The 9,998-nt window shown below is 40.3% G+C and overlaps 1 protein-coding gene across 5 annotated transcripts in view; it reads left to right on the top strand.

Moving 5' to 3' along the window:
- Positions 1–9,998, top strand: part of Stard9 (StAR related lipid transfer domain containing 9) — a 192,471-nt gene that overhangs the window by 36,095 nt on the left and 146,378 nt on the right. The window lies entirely within an intron of this gene.

The following is a 9,998-nucleotide window of genomic DNA, read 5'->3' as shown; positions in this document are numbered from 1 at the left end:
TTTTTTTTTTTTTTTTTGAGACAGTGTCTTGCTATATAGTCGACTTGGCCTTGAACTCATGATGATTCTCCTGCCTCAGCCTCTTAGCTGCTAGGATTATAAACATACTACCACACCCTGCTATTATTTCTGTTTTAATATTTCAGTCTTTGATCCATTTTAATTTTAGTTTACTGTGTGGTGAGAGAAATGGATCTGGGTTCAATCTTTGGCATATGTGTAACCAGTCTTCCTAGCACCACTACCTTTCCTCCAGTGAAAATATTTGGCTCCTTTGTCAAAGATAAGGTAGCTGAGTGTTCATTCCTCAGTTTGTTTCTGTAGCTTCAATTCTATTCTATTAATTCACATTTTTTCCCAATACTGTGATTTTTTTTTTTTTTAAATCACTATAGCTTTGCATTATAACTTGAAGTCTGGGCTCATGATGCCTCCTGCTTTCCCCTTGTTGCCCAGAGTTGTTTTTGCTATTCTAGGTCCCTTCTGGCTCTGTATGCATATTAGGGATTGTGGGCTGGGCATATAGCTCAATGTCATAGTGCCTGCCTGGCAAACACAAGGTCTTGAGTTTGAGTCCCCATAGCAAAAAACAAGAGAATATTAGGGATTTTTTTTTTCTCTAGTTCTGTGAGAAAAGCTACTGGTATTTTGATTGGGATTGTGTTAAATCTGTATAACAGTTTTGGAAGTATGGCCATTTTGACTTTTTTTCTCCTTATCTAAGAACATGGGTATATGTCCATTTTCTGATATCCTCTTTGATCCTTTTTCAGAGTACTGTAGCTTTCATTGTATAGGGTTTTCATTTCCATGGTTAGGTTAATTCTTAAATATTTAAATGTTTTTTATGCTATTGTGAAAGATACTGTTTCCTTACTTTTTCTCCTAGTATGTTATTGATATACAGGAATATTTTTCATTTTTTACTTTGTATCTGCTATGCTATTGAATTTTGTTATTAATTCTGAAAGTTTTTTTGCTAGAATTTTTGGGGTCTGTATGTAGAGGGTCATGTCATCTGCTAATAATTTAACTTCTTTCCTCTCCATAACCCTTTTATTTTTTTTCTTTTGTCTACTTGTTCTGGTTAGGGCCAACCAGATAGCTCAGTGGACTAAAGCTGCTGCTTAGACAGAGTGCAGCAGCTGGGGTTCGATTCCCATGTGCCATGCCAGCCCCACCCTTGGGGTGCGCGGAGATGGCAACTGAGACTGGGAGTGGTGGCGCACGCCTGTAATCCTAGCACTTGGGAGGCTGTAAACAGGAGAATCACTACGACCCTGACTTATGTAGTGAGGCCCTGTAGACCCTGTATTAAATACATGTATACATACATACATACACACTTATTCTGGTTAATGTTTCAAAAACTTTAGTGGTGGTAACAGACATGTCTTGTTCCTGATTTCTTTCAGTTTCTCTTCATTTAGGATGATGTTGGCTGTAGGTTTATCATAGATGGCTTTTATCAGGTGCTTACTGGGATCTTAGTGGAACTGGATTGAAAGTTATCAGGTCCAGTGCTAGGCAAGTTTCTCACTATGGAGATACATGTTACTTGTTTTATTTTTGTTGAGACAGGGTCTCACTATGTACCTCAGACTGGCCTTGAACTTGTGATGGTCCTCCTGTCTCAGCTTTCCAACTGTTGGAGATACATTTTATTTTATTTTATTTATTTATTTATTTGGCGGAACCAGGGATTGAACTCAGGCCCTTGCACTTGCCAGGGAAGCGCTTATTCCACTGAGCCATCTACCCGGCCCCGATACATTTTAATTTGTCCTTTAATAAGTGCTACTTTTATAAAGTATACTGAAAGTGAGTGCATTTTTTAATAAATATGTAAGTGGTACAGAAATCTTGAAGATGAAGTCAGGGAGCATGTTTACTATTTTTGACTCCAGTTTTTGTACTGGTTGTGTTGAATACATGCTGTATTTAATAGGTGCATGTAGGATTGTATTATAATCCATCATTGTTAGTTATTATCCACATCTTTTTTTTTTTTTTTTTGTCATTTTGAGACGGGGTCTTGCTATGCAGCTCAGCCTGGACTTGAACTCACTTTGTAGTCCAGGAGGCTGGCCTTGAACTCACAATGATCCTCCTTGCCTCAGCCTCTTGAGTGCTGGGATTATAGGCATGTGCCATTATCTACATCCAGAAAACCAAAGATGAAGCTTTCTGGGGAGCTCTGAGTGTATTTTGAAATAGATCCAAGTTTGATTGTAAGCTACTCATAGGAGTGGAAGGTAGGTATATAAATGGGAACAAATAAGAAAGGTTGGGTGGCATTGTGGCACAAGCCTATAATCACAGCACTTGATAGGCTGAGACAGGAAGATCACGAATTTAAGGGCAGCCCGTGTTACATACTGAGAGCCAGACTGGGGTGCAGGAGCTGGGCATGGTGATACATGGCTATAATCCCAGCACTCAGGAGCCTGAGTCAGGAGAATTATGAAGTTCAAGGCCAGCCTGGGCTACATAGTGAGTTCAAGGCCAGTTGAATTACATAGTAAGATCCTGTCTCAAAAAGAAAAAAAGGGGGGGGATTGTTGAGTTAGAATTTTGTAAACTAAAGGAGTAGTGGTAAAAAAAGAATGTGTAGATGAGAGCAATAAGGGATGACTACTGACGGTTATGGAGATTGTGCGTGTGTGTGTGTGTCTCCAGCTCAACCCAGGGCTGGAGCTGGCACAGCATGTTACGGTATGGGGATCAAACCATGGTCCCTGCACTTGCCTAAGCAGGTACTTTAGACCACTGAGCTATCTCGCTGGCCCTGTTATGGAGATTTTTGAGGGGTAATGAAAATTGCCCAGCTCAGAACACATTTAAAATGTTTGGAGGCTTGGGAGATAGCTCAGCTTAGACAGCTTGGCAAGTGCAAGGACTAGAGTTTGATCCTCAGTGCTGCATGCCTTGTCAGCCCTGGGACCTCAGGCGTGTCAGGCCAACCCCAGAACCAGGTGTGGTGGCGCATACCTATAATCCCAGTGCTGGGGAGGCCGAGACAGAAGGATCACTCTGAGTCTGAGCTGTGTAGCAAGACCCTGTACCAAATAAATAAAAAAAATTTTAAAAATAATTGGAATATACATTTTATTTTTATTTTTTGTGGTATTGGAAATTGAACCCTCCTGCAGGGCATGTAAGTACTCTGTCACTGAGCTGCATCTCAGCCCTTTTGAAAGTTTGAGACAGGTCTCACTAAATTGCACTGGCTCGGGCTGGGGAGATGGCTCAGTGGAATAAGTGCTTTCCTGGCAAGCGCAAGGGCCTGAGTTCAATCCCCAGTTCCGCAAAACAAAAAACAAACAAACAAACAAAAATTTAAAAAAATAAATAAATTGCACTGGCTGGCCCTGACTTTTTGATCCTCTTGCCTCAGCCTTTAGAGCAGCTGGGATTTCATGTAGAGGTCACTATGCCCAGCTCAGAATGTATATATTAAGTAGATGAATATAGAATATGTATGTGAGTTAAATCTCCGTAGAGGTTTTTTTTTTTTTTTTTTTTACGGAACCGGGGCTTGAACTCAGGTCCTTGCGCTTGCCAGGCAAGTGCTTATTCCACTGAACTATCTCCCCTGCTCCCTTTTTTTCTTTTAAAAAATCTTGTAAACTGAGCAGAGTTTTAAACAATCACTCATATGCGGTATGGTTTTGGGTTAAGGCTGCACTGTAGAACCTAACTGTCTGGGTTTGAATCCCATCTCTGGTATTTACTAGCTCTGTGATTGGGTACTTTCTTGACCTTCTTATTATTCAGTCACCTCATCTCTAAAATTAAGATGCTAATAATAGTATCCGCTTCATGGGTTATCGTGAGAAGTACATGACCTAAACACATGTCAGGTGCTTTGAGTGTTACCAGGTACATCACAAATTCTGAGTGGATTATTATTATTATTATTATTATTATTATTATTTGATACTTTAACATCTGCCATAACACTGGACTGGCAACTGTCTCATCTTTCTTTTGGAGGGGGTAGTGAATATTGAACTCAGGGACTTTGCACTGAGCTACAACATGCCCAGCCCTTTTTTAAATTTTGTATTTTGAGATAGGATCTCACCAAGTTGCTCAGGAAGGGCTCAAACTTGTGATCCTCTTGTCTCAGCCTCCCAGAGTGCTAGAATTACAGGTAGGTGCCACTATGATATTTATTTATTTAATGTATTTGGTACTGGGTGTTACTACGCAGCTCGGACTCCTGGGGATCCTCCTGTTTTCAGCCTCCCCAGTGCTGGGATTACAGGCCTGTGTCCGGTCTTGGTGGCCAGCTCAGTGTGCTGGGGGCAGGGCCCGGCACGGCATACTGGGCATTGAACCCCAGTCCCTGTGTTTGCCTCAGAAGGCACTTAGTCTGCTGAGCTATCTTGCCAGCCCTAATAATAATTATTATTGCTACTATTATTAATATTATTATTATTTTGTCTTTTTTTTTCCTTGCGGAACCAGGGATTGAACTCAGGCCCTAGCACTTGCCAGGGAAGCGCTTATTCCACTGAGCCATCTCTCTGGCCCCATTATTTTGTCTTTGAGACAGGGTCTCACTATGCAATTCAAGCTGGCCTTGAGTTTACTTTGTAGCCTAGGCTAGTCTCAAATTTGCAATGACTCTCATGCCTCAGTCTCCTGAGTGCTAAGATTATAGGCATATGCTACTATGCCCAGCTAAGACAAATTAATTTAATGTGGGAATTCAAACAATGTTCATATGTGCAGGACTATAGTTACCTAATATCTTAAGACAAAGGAGAAAAGGTTTGTTTTAGCTCAGTTTTTAGAGGTTTTAGTGCCTAGTTGGCTGGCTCCAAAGCAGAGTGTATGGCAGAAGGGATCACAAAATAGGCAAGAGGCAGCATAAGACAAGTGGCAGCAGCAAGTAGCAGCAGGAGCCCTCTTTCTGTCATTTATATTTCATCCAGACTACCTGCCCATACAGTGGGTAGCACTCACACCTGGGTGAGGCACCCTGAATCCCAGCGTTGCACACTATACATCCAGCCAGCTCCGAAAAGCCCACCTGTGCCTGCATAGGGCTTTGAGGGGACATGTAAATATAAGCCATAATAATAATCTTTCATATGTCATATGAAATATGCTTTCTTCTATGTGGGGTTCATACAGTGGAGGCCTGGAAAGCAGGGTGAGATGACAGAAAACAAAAGGCCCATTATGATCAAGGAATCATGTTTGTCTTTTCAGAATGGACTGTGGGAGCTGCGCATGGTGGTGCATGCCTGTTACCCCTGTATTCTGGGAGGCTGAGGCAGGATGATTACAAGTTTGAGCATATCCTGGGCAATTTAGTGAGAGCCTATTTCTAAAAAAAAGCAAACAACAACAACAATAAAAAAAACAAGGCTGGTGTTCTAATGTAGTGTGAAGGACCTGAGTTTAATTCCCAGTGCCCAAAAAACTTTCAAAATTAAATAAGACTGTGGGGATGGAAAGGACTTAATATCCTCTGCACTGTATTCTAGTGAATCCATCTTTCATCATTTCCTATAGGATCTTTTCTAAGGAATACGTTTCTTTAGGAATGAGGGAGGCATTAAAGCCACGTAACTGTCTTTTCTTTGGATTGCTTGCTACGTCCCCAGAATAGGATAGACACATATGGGGCCTGCCAGATCGCACATGCTGCCTGGCAGTTTTCCATGAGAACATTTTTCAGGGAAACAGCAACAACCAAAAGTACACTGTTAGAAATAGCAAATCCTGTATATACAAGTAAATATTTCTTTGGTGATCTCAAAACTCAGTTTTCCTAGATTCTTTAGGAGCAAGGGACTTTAAGTGGAAATCTGAACTTGTTTCTCTCTCTCTCTCTCTTTTTTGTATTTTTTTAGTCCCCCCCTCCCTTTTTTTCTTGTTTGCAGAACCGGGGATTGAACTCAGACCCTTGCACTTGTTAGGAAAGTGCTTATTCCTCTGAGCCATCTCCCCGGCCCCTTTTGTATTTTTTTTAGGGAAGGGTCTACAGGGTGTTCAGGGTCTCACTACTAGATTGGACTCATAGTGATCGGCCTGTTTAATAGCCTCCCAAGAGCTGGGATTACAGGCCCGTGCCACCACACACGGTCTCAATTGCCATCTCAGTGGGCCCCAGGGGCGGCACCACAGGCCCGGGGATCAAAACCCTGGCCCCTGTGCCTGCTTGCAGGCACTTTAATCCGCTGAGCTATTTGGCCGGCCCTGAACTTGTTTCTCTGTCTGTAGATATATATATATATCTGTATAAGTGAGTATGTGTACTATTACCCCTTGTAAAGGAAGCTCTTGCTATTTTTTTTTTACAACTTTTCAGGAAGAGAAATCCCAGACAAAGAGAGTATGTGACCTAGAACAAACAAGGATTTGCATTTTATGTTTCAATAAAGATGACAGACCAGTTGTGTTCAGCAGAGAAGGTGCCTTAGAATTTAATACCAAAAAAATCCTACCTGCCTGTTGGGCATCCCAGCCCTTTCCTAGGTGAAAGGTGGTCAGACATAATGATTAAAAAAGTGTTTTGCTGGGTGTGGTAGGCCTGTAATCCCAGCACTCAGGCAGCTAAGGCAGGAGGATTGCTGTGAGGTCCAGGCCAGTATGGGCTACATAGTGAATACAAGGCCAGTCAGAACTATAGAACGAGATTCTGTTAAAAAGTTACCCAGGGGCCGGGGAGATGGCTCAGTGGAATAAGTGTTTCCTTGGTAAGAGGAAGGGCCTGAGTTCAATCCCTGGTTCCGCAAAAAAAAAAAAAAAAAAAGAAAGAAAGAAAGAAAGAAGTCACCCAACTGTTGATTTTTAATTGGTTGTTGTTTAACTTTTTAATTACTGCCTGTGATCCTGGTCAAATCCTCTCTGTGCTTCAGTTATCTCATCTACAGAATGGAGATAATATTTACCTCCGAGTTGATAGGAGGACTGAAGTAGGGAATAGATGTAAGGAATTTAATAGATGTAAAGAATTTAGAGCATTTTTAAAAAAAATTTTTTTTTAAATTTTATTTATTTACATTTATTTAGTGTGTGTGTGTGTGTGTGTGTGTGTGTGTGGCCAGCTCAGCCCACCAGGGGGCGGGGCTGGCCGGCATGTGGTGCTGGGGGATCGAACCGCAGTCCCTGTGCTTTGCCAAGCTTGTTCCAAGTAGGTGCTTTAGACTACTGAGCCATCTCTCCAGCCCCCAGCATTTCTTAACAGATAACAAATTCTGTAAAAATGTTGTTGTTATTATCATTGAGTTCTCTGATACCAGAATCCAGACATTTATCTAGGATCTGTAATTTCTCTATTTGCTTTTTCATTAAAAATAATTTACCCCACTGGCCTAGATTATGTGGCAGTAAACAGTCATGGTAGCCTATGTTGTGTTTCCCAGAGGTAGAAGAGGGGAATCAGAAGTGAAAAGAATTAAGACATATATTATGTACAGACACCAAAATGGGTGTACATACACCCATAGTGAATGTAATCATTATGTATTTCAGGCTGGGTGTAGTGGCACCTACCTGTAATCCCAGCATTTGGGAGACTGAGACAGGAGGATCCTTGGGAATTCGAGGCCAGCCTGGGCTACAAAGTAAGATTAAGGCCAGCCTGAACTGCATAGTAAAACCCTGTCTCAAAAGGCCAAAGAAAAAGAAAAGTATTGCAAGCATGTAGAAAAAAAAAAATATTTCATGTATTTCTGTTTGTTCTTAGATAAATTATTTTTATGTTTTTAAAAATACTCATTAATTTTAATGGTTGATAGCTTCTGGTTGGCTCTGAATGGGACAGTTAAACAATATTACTTAAAGACCCCAAGCACTGGGGCTGGCAAGATGGCTCAGTGGTCTAAAGCACCTACTTAGAACAAGCTAAACAAAGCACAGGGACCGCGGTTCAATCCCCCAGCACCACATGCCAGTCAGCCCCGCCCCCTGGTGGGCTGAGCTGGCCACACATGCACTAAAAAAAAAAAAAAAAAAAAAAAAAAAAAATTGACCCCAAGCACGTTCACACCCCCTCAGCAGCATTGGCTTCTATCCACAGTCCTCTGCCTAGATAAGACTTCCATAGCCTCAGACTCCCTCCAGGGTTATGGAAATCACTTTTTTTGTAATAAGCTGAAAAAACTCTTGGTACACCCATAATCTGTGTTCTTTTTAAAAAATAACAAATACTAAACCAAACACCTTCCCAGGCTCTGCTGCCTCACAGAGCAAAAAGCATTACTGCGGCAATCTAAATCCTTTAGAGAAGAGTAGTTTATACATAGGGATGCACTTTGAGTGAATCTAATTTAACAGATTCCAGAACTACAGAGACTTCTGTTTTAGATTTATTTGCATTTTTATTTTTTAGATAGGATCTTGCTACATAGCTCACCTTGAATTTACTATATATCCCAGGCTGGCTTGGAACTCATAATTTCCAAAATTCAAAAACAACCAACATGTTTTTCAGTAAAGAAGAACAAATCTGCTATAAACATCTGTGTGCAAGTTTTTGTTTACACACATTTTTAATTTCTTGGGTAGATACCTGGAATCATATGGAAAGTGCTCTATTATATATAATCTAATATCTTCTCATATACATGTACTCCAGAAAAAAAGACAGCCCATCTTTCCTAAACTTAACCCTGTAGTTTCAGATTGCCATTGAGTGATTTATTTTAGGCTTCAAGTTATATTTAGTGTTCACAATTCAGTTTTCATCTGCTTCATTCCATTATCATGATGGGTGTGTACTGACCTATCTGGTCCCATGGCCTTAATATCTAAAGAAGGTTTTTCAGAAATTTATTTTTTTATTTTTATTTATTTTTGGTGGAACCAGAATGGTATTTGTATCTGTACTAATCCAAGTTTGGAGCCTACTTGTTTTTTTTTTTTTTTTTTTTGCGGAACCAGGGATTGAACTCAGGCTCTTGCACTTGCCAGGGAAACGCTTATTCCGCTGAGCCATCTCCCTGGCCCGTTTGTTTTGTTTTTTGACATAGGTTTGTTTGTTTTTGTTGTTTTTTTTTTTGACAAACATCTTTATTTCAGAAATGAAATAAATAACAGTAAAAACTCATGGCAGCAACTTATACTTCACAACAAGGATGGAGGATCAAGCTTAGAATCATTTGCTTATAAGTCATTTAGAACAGAACAAAATTCTTCAAGTGCTCATAATAAACACAGAAAATACCTGGTAGGACTGTCAGATTTTCCATGGATATTCATTATTTTACATTGCAGTCACACAGTATAGCACAGAAGAGACCACCACTGGCCACCTTTAGTGTACAACCTAAAAAGCCAAGTGCAAAGAAATTTTAATGTAATCCAAACTTTTCTTTAGTAACAGTTCTTGAACCTTGTTATAACTTTTTTACAAAGAACAGATAGAAATCAGTTTATTCAAGTCTCAGTTTATTTTCTGAAAGGAAATATAAGAACATACAGTAACAGAGGCAACATATTTCACCATGGTCCATTATACATATATGTGTCCAGGTCTGTAAAATTATAGCAGTCACAAACACTATTCCCAGTCTTTGACTTAGTGTTGCAAATGCATTTTGCTTCAGCTTCTTAGGTAGTACTGTGTGTTAGAAATGTCTATAGCCATAGGAGAACCTGTATTGTAACAACATGTAACTTAGTTGTGCTCCAAATTTTCTGATCAAGAAGATTATGGAGCCACAGAGGAATGAGTTCGATGATGTATAGTGTGCCTGGGGAGAGTCACATGGAGAGAAAAAACATTCACTCAGGCTTTCATAGAGAGCAGATTGGTCAAGCAATGGCTGTGACTCATCTTCATGTCTGACACTGACAAAAGGATGTACAAAGGGCGGTACAGGGTTACAGGATAAATCCTGAGAGTACTTGGCTGACCTTATCAGATACAAAAGTTACATTTCTTGTTATATAGGTCTTGTTATATCTTGGTCTTAACCATCCAGCAGAAAAGTATAAAACGAGGTATATAAAGTAAAGCCATATTAATACGATGA

This window comes from Octodon degus, unplaced genomic scaffold (genome assembly GCF_000260255.1).
Source record: "Octodon degus isolate 3935 unplaced genomic scaffold, OctDeg1.0 scaffold00002, whole genome shotgun sequence".
In the NCBI taxonomy this organism is placed as follows: domain Eukaryota; kingdom Metazoa; phylum Chordata; class Mammalia; order Rodentia; family Octodontidae; genus Octodon; species Octodon degus.
This window is presented reverse-complemented; position numbering and strand designations above follow the sequence as displayed.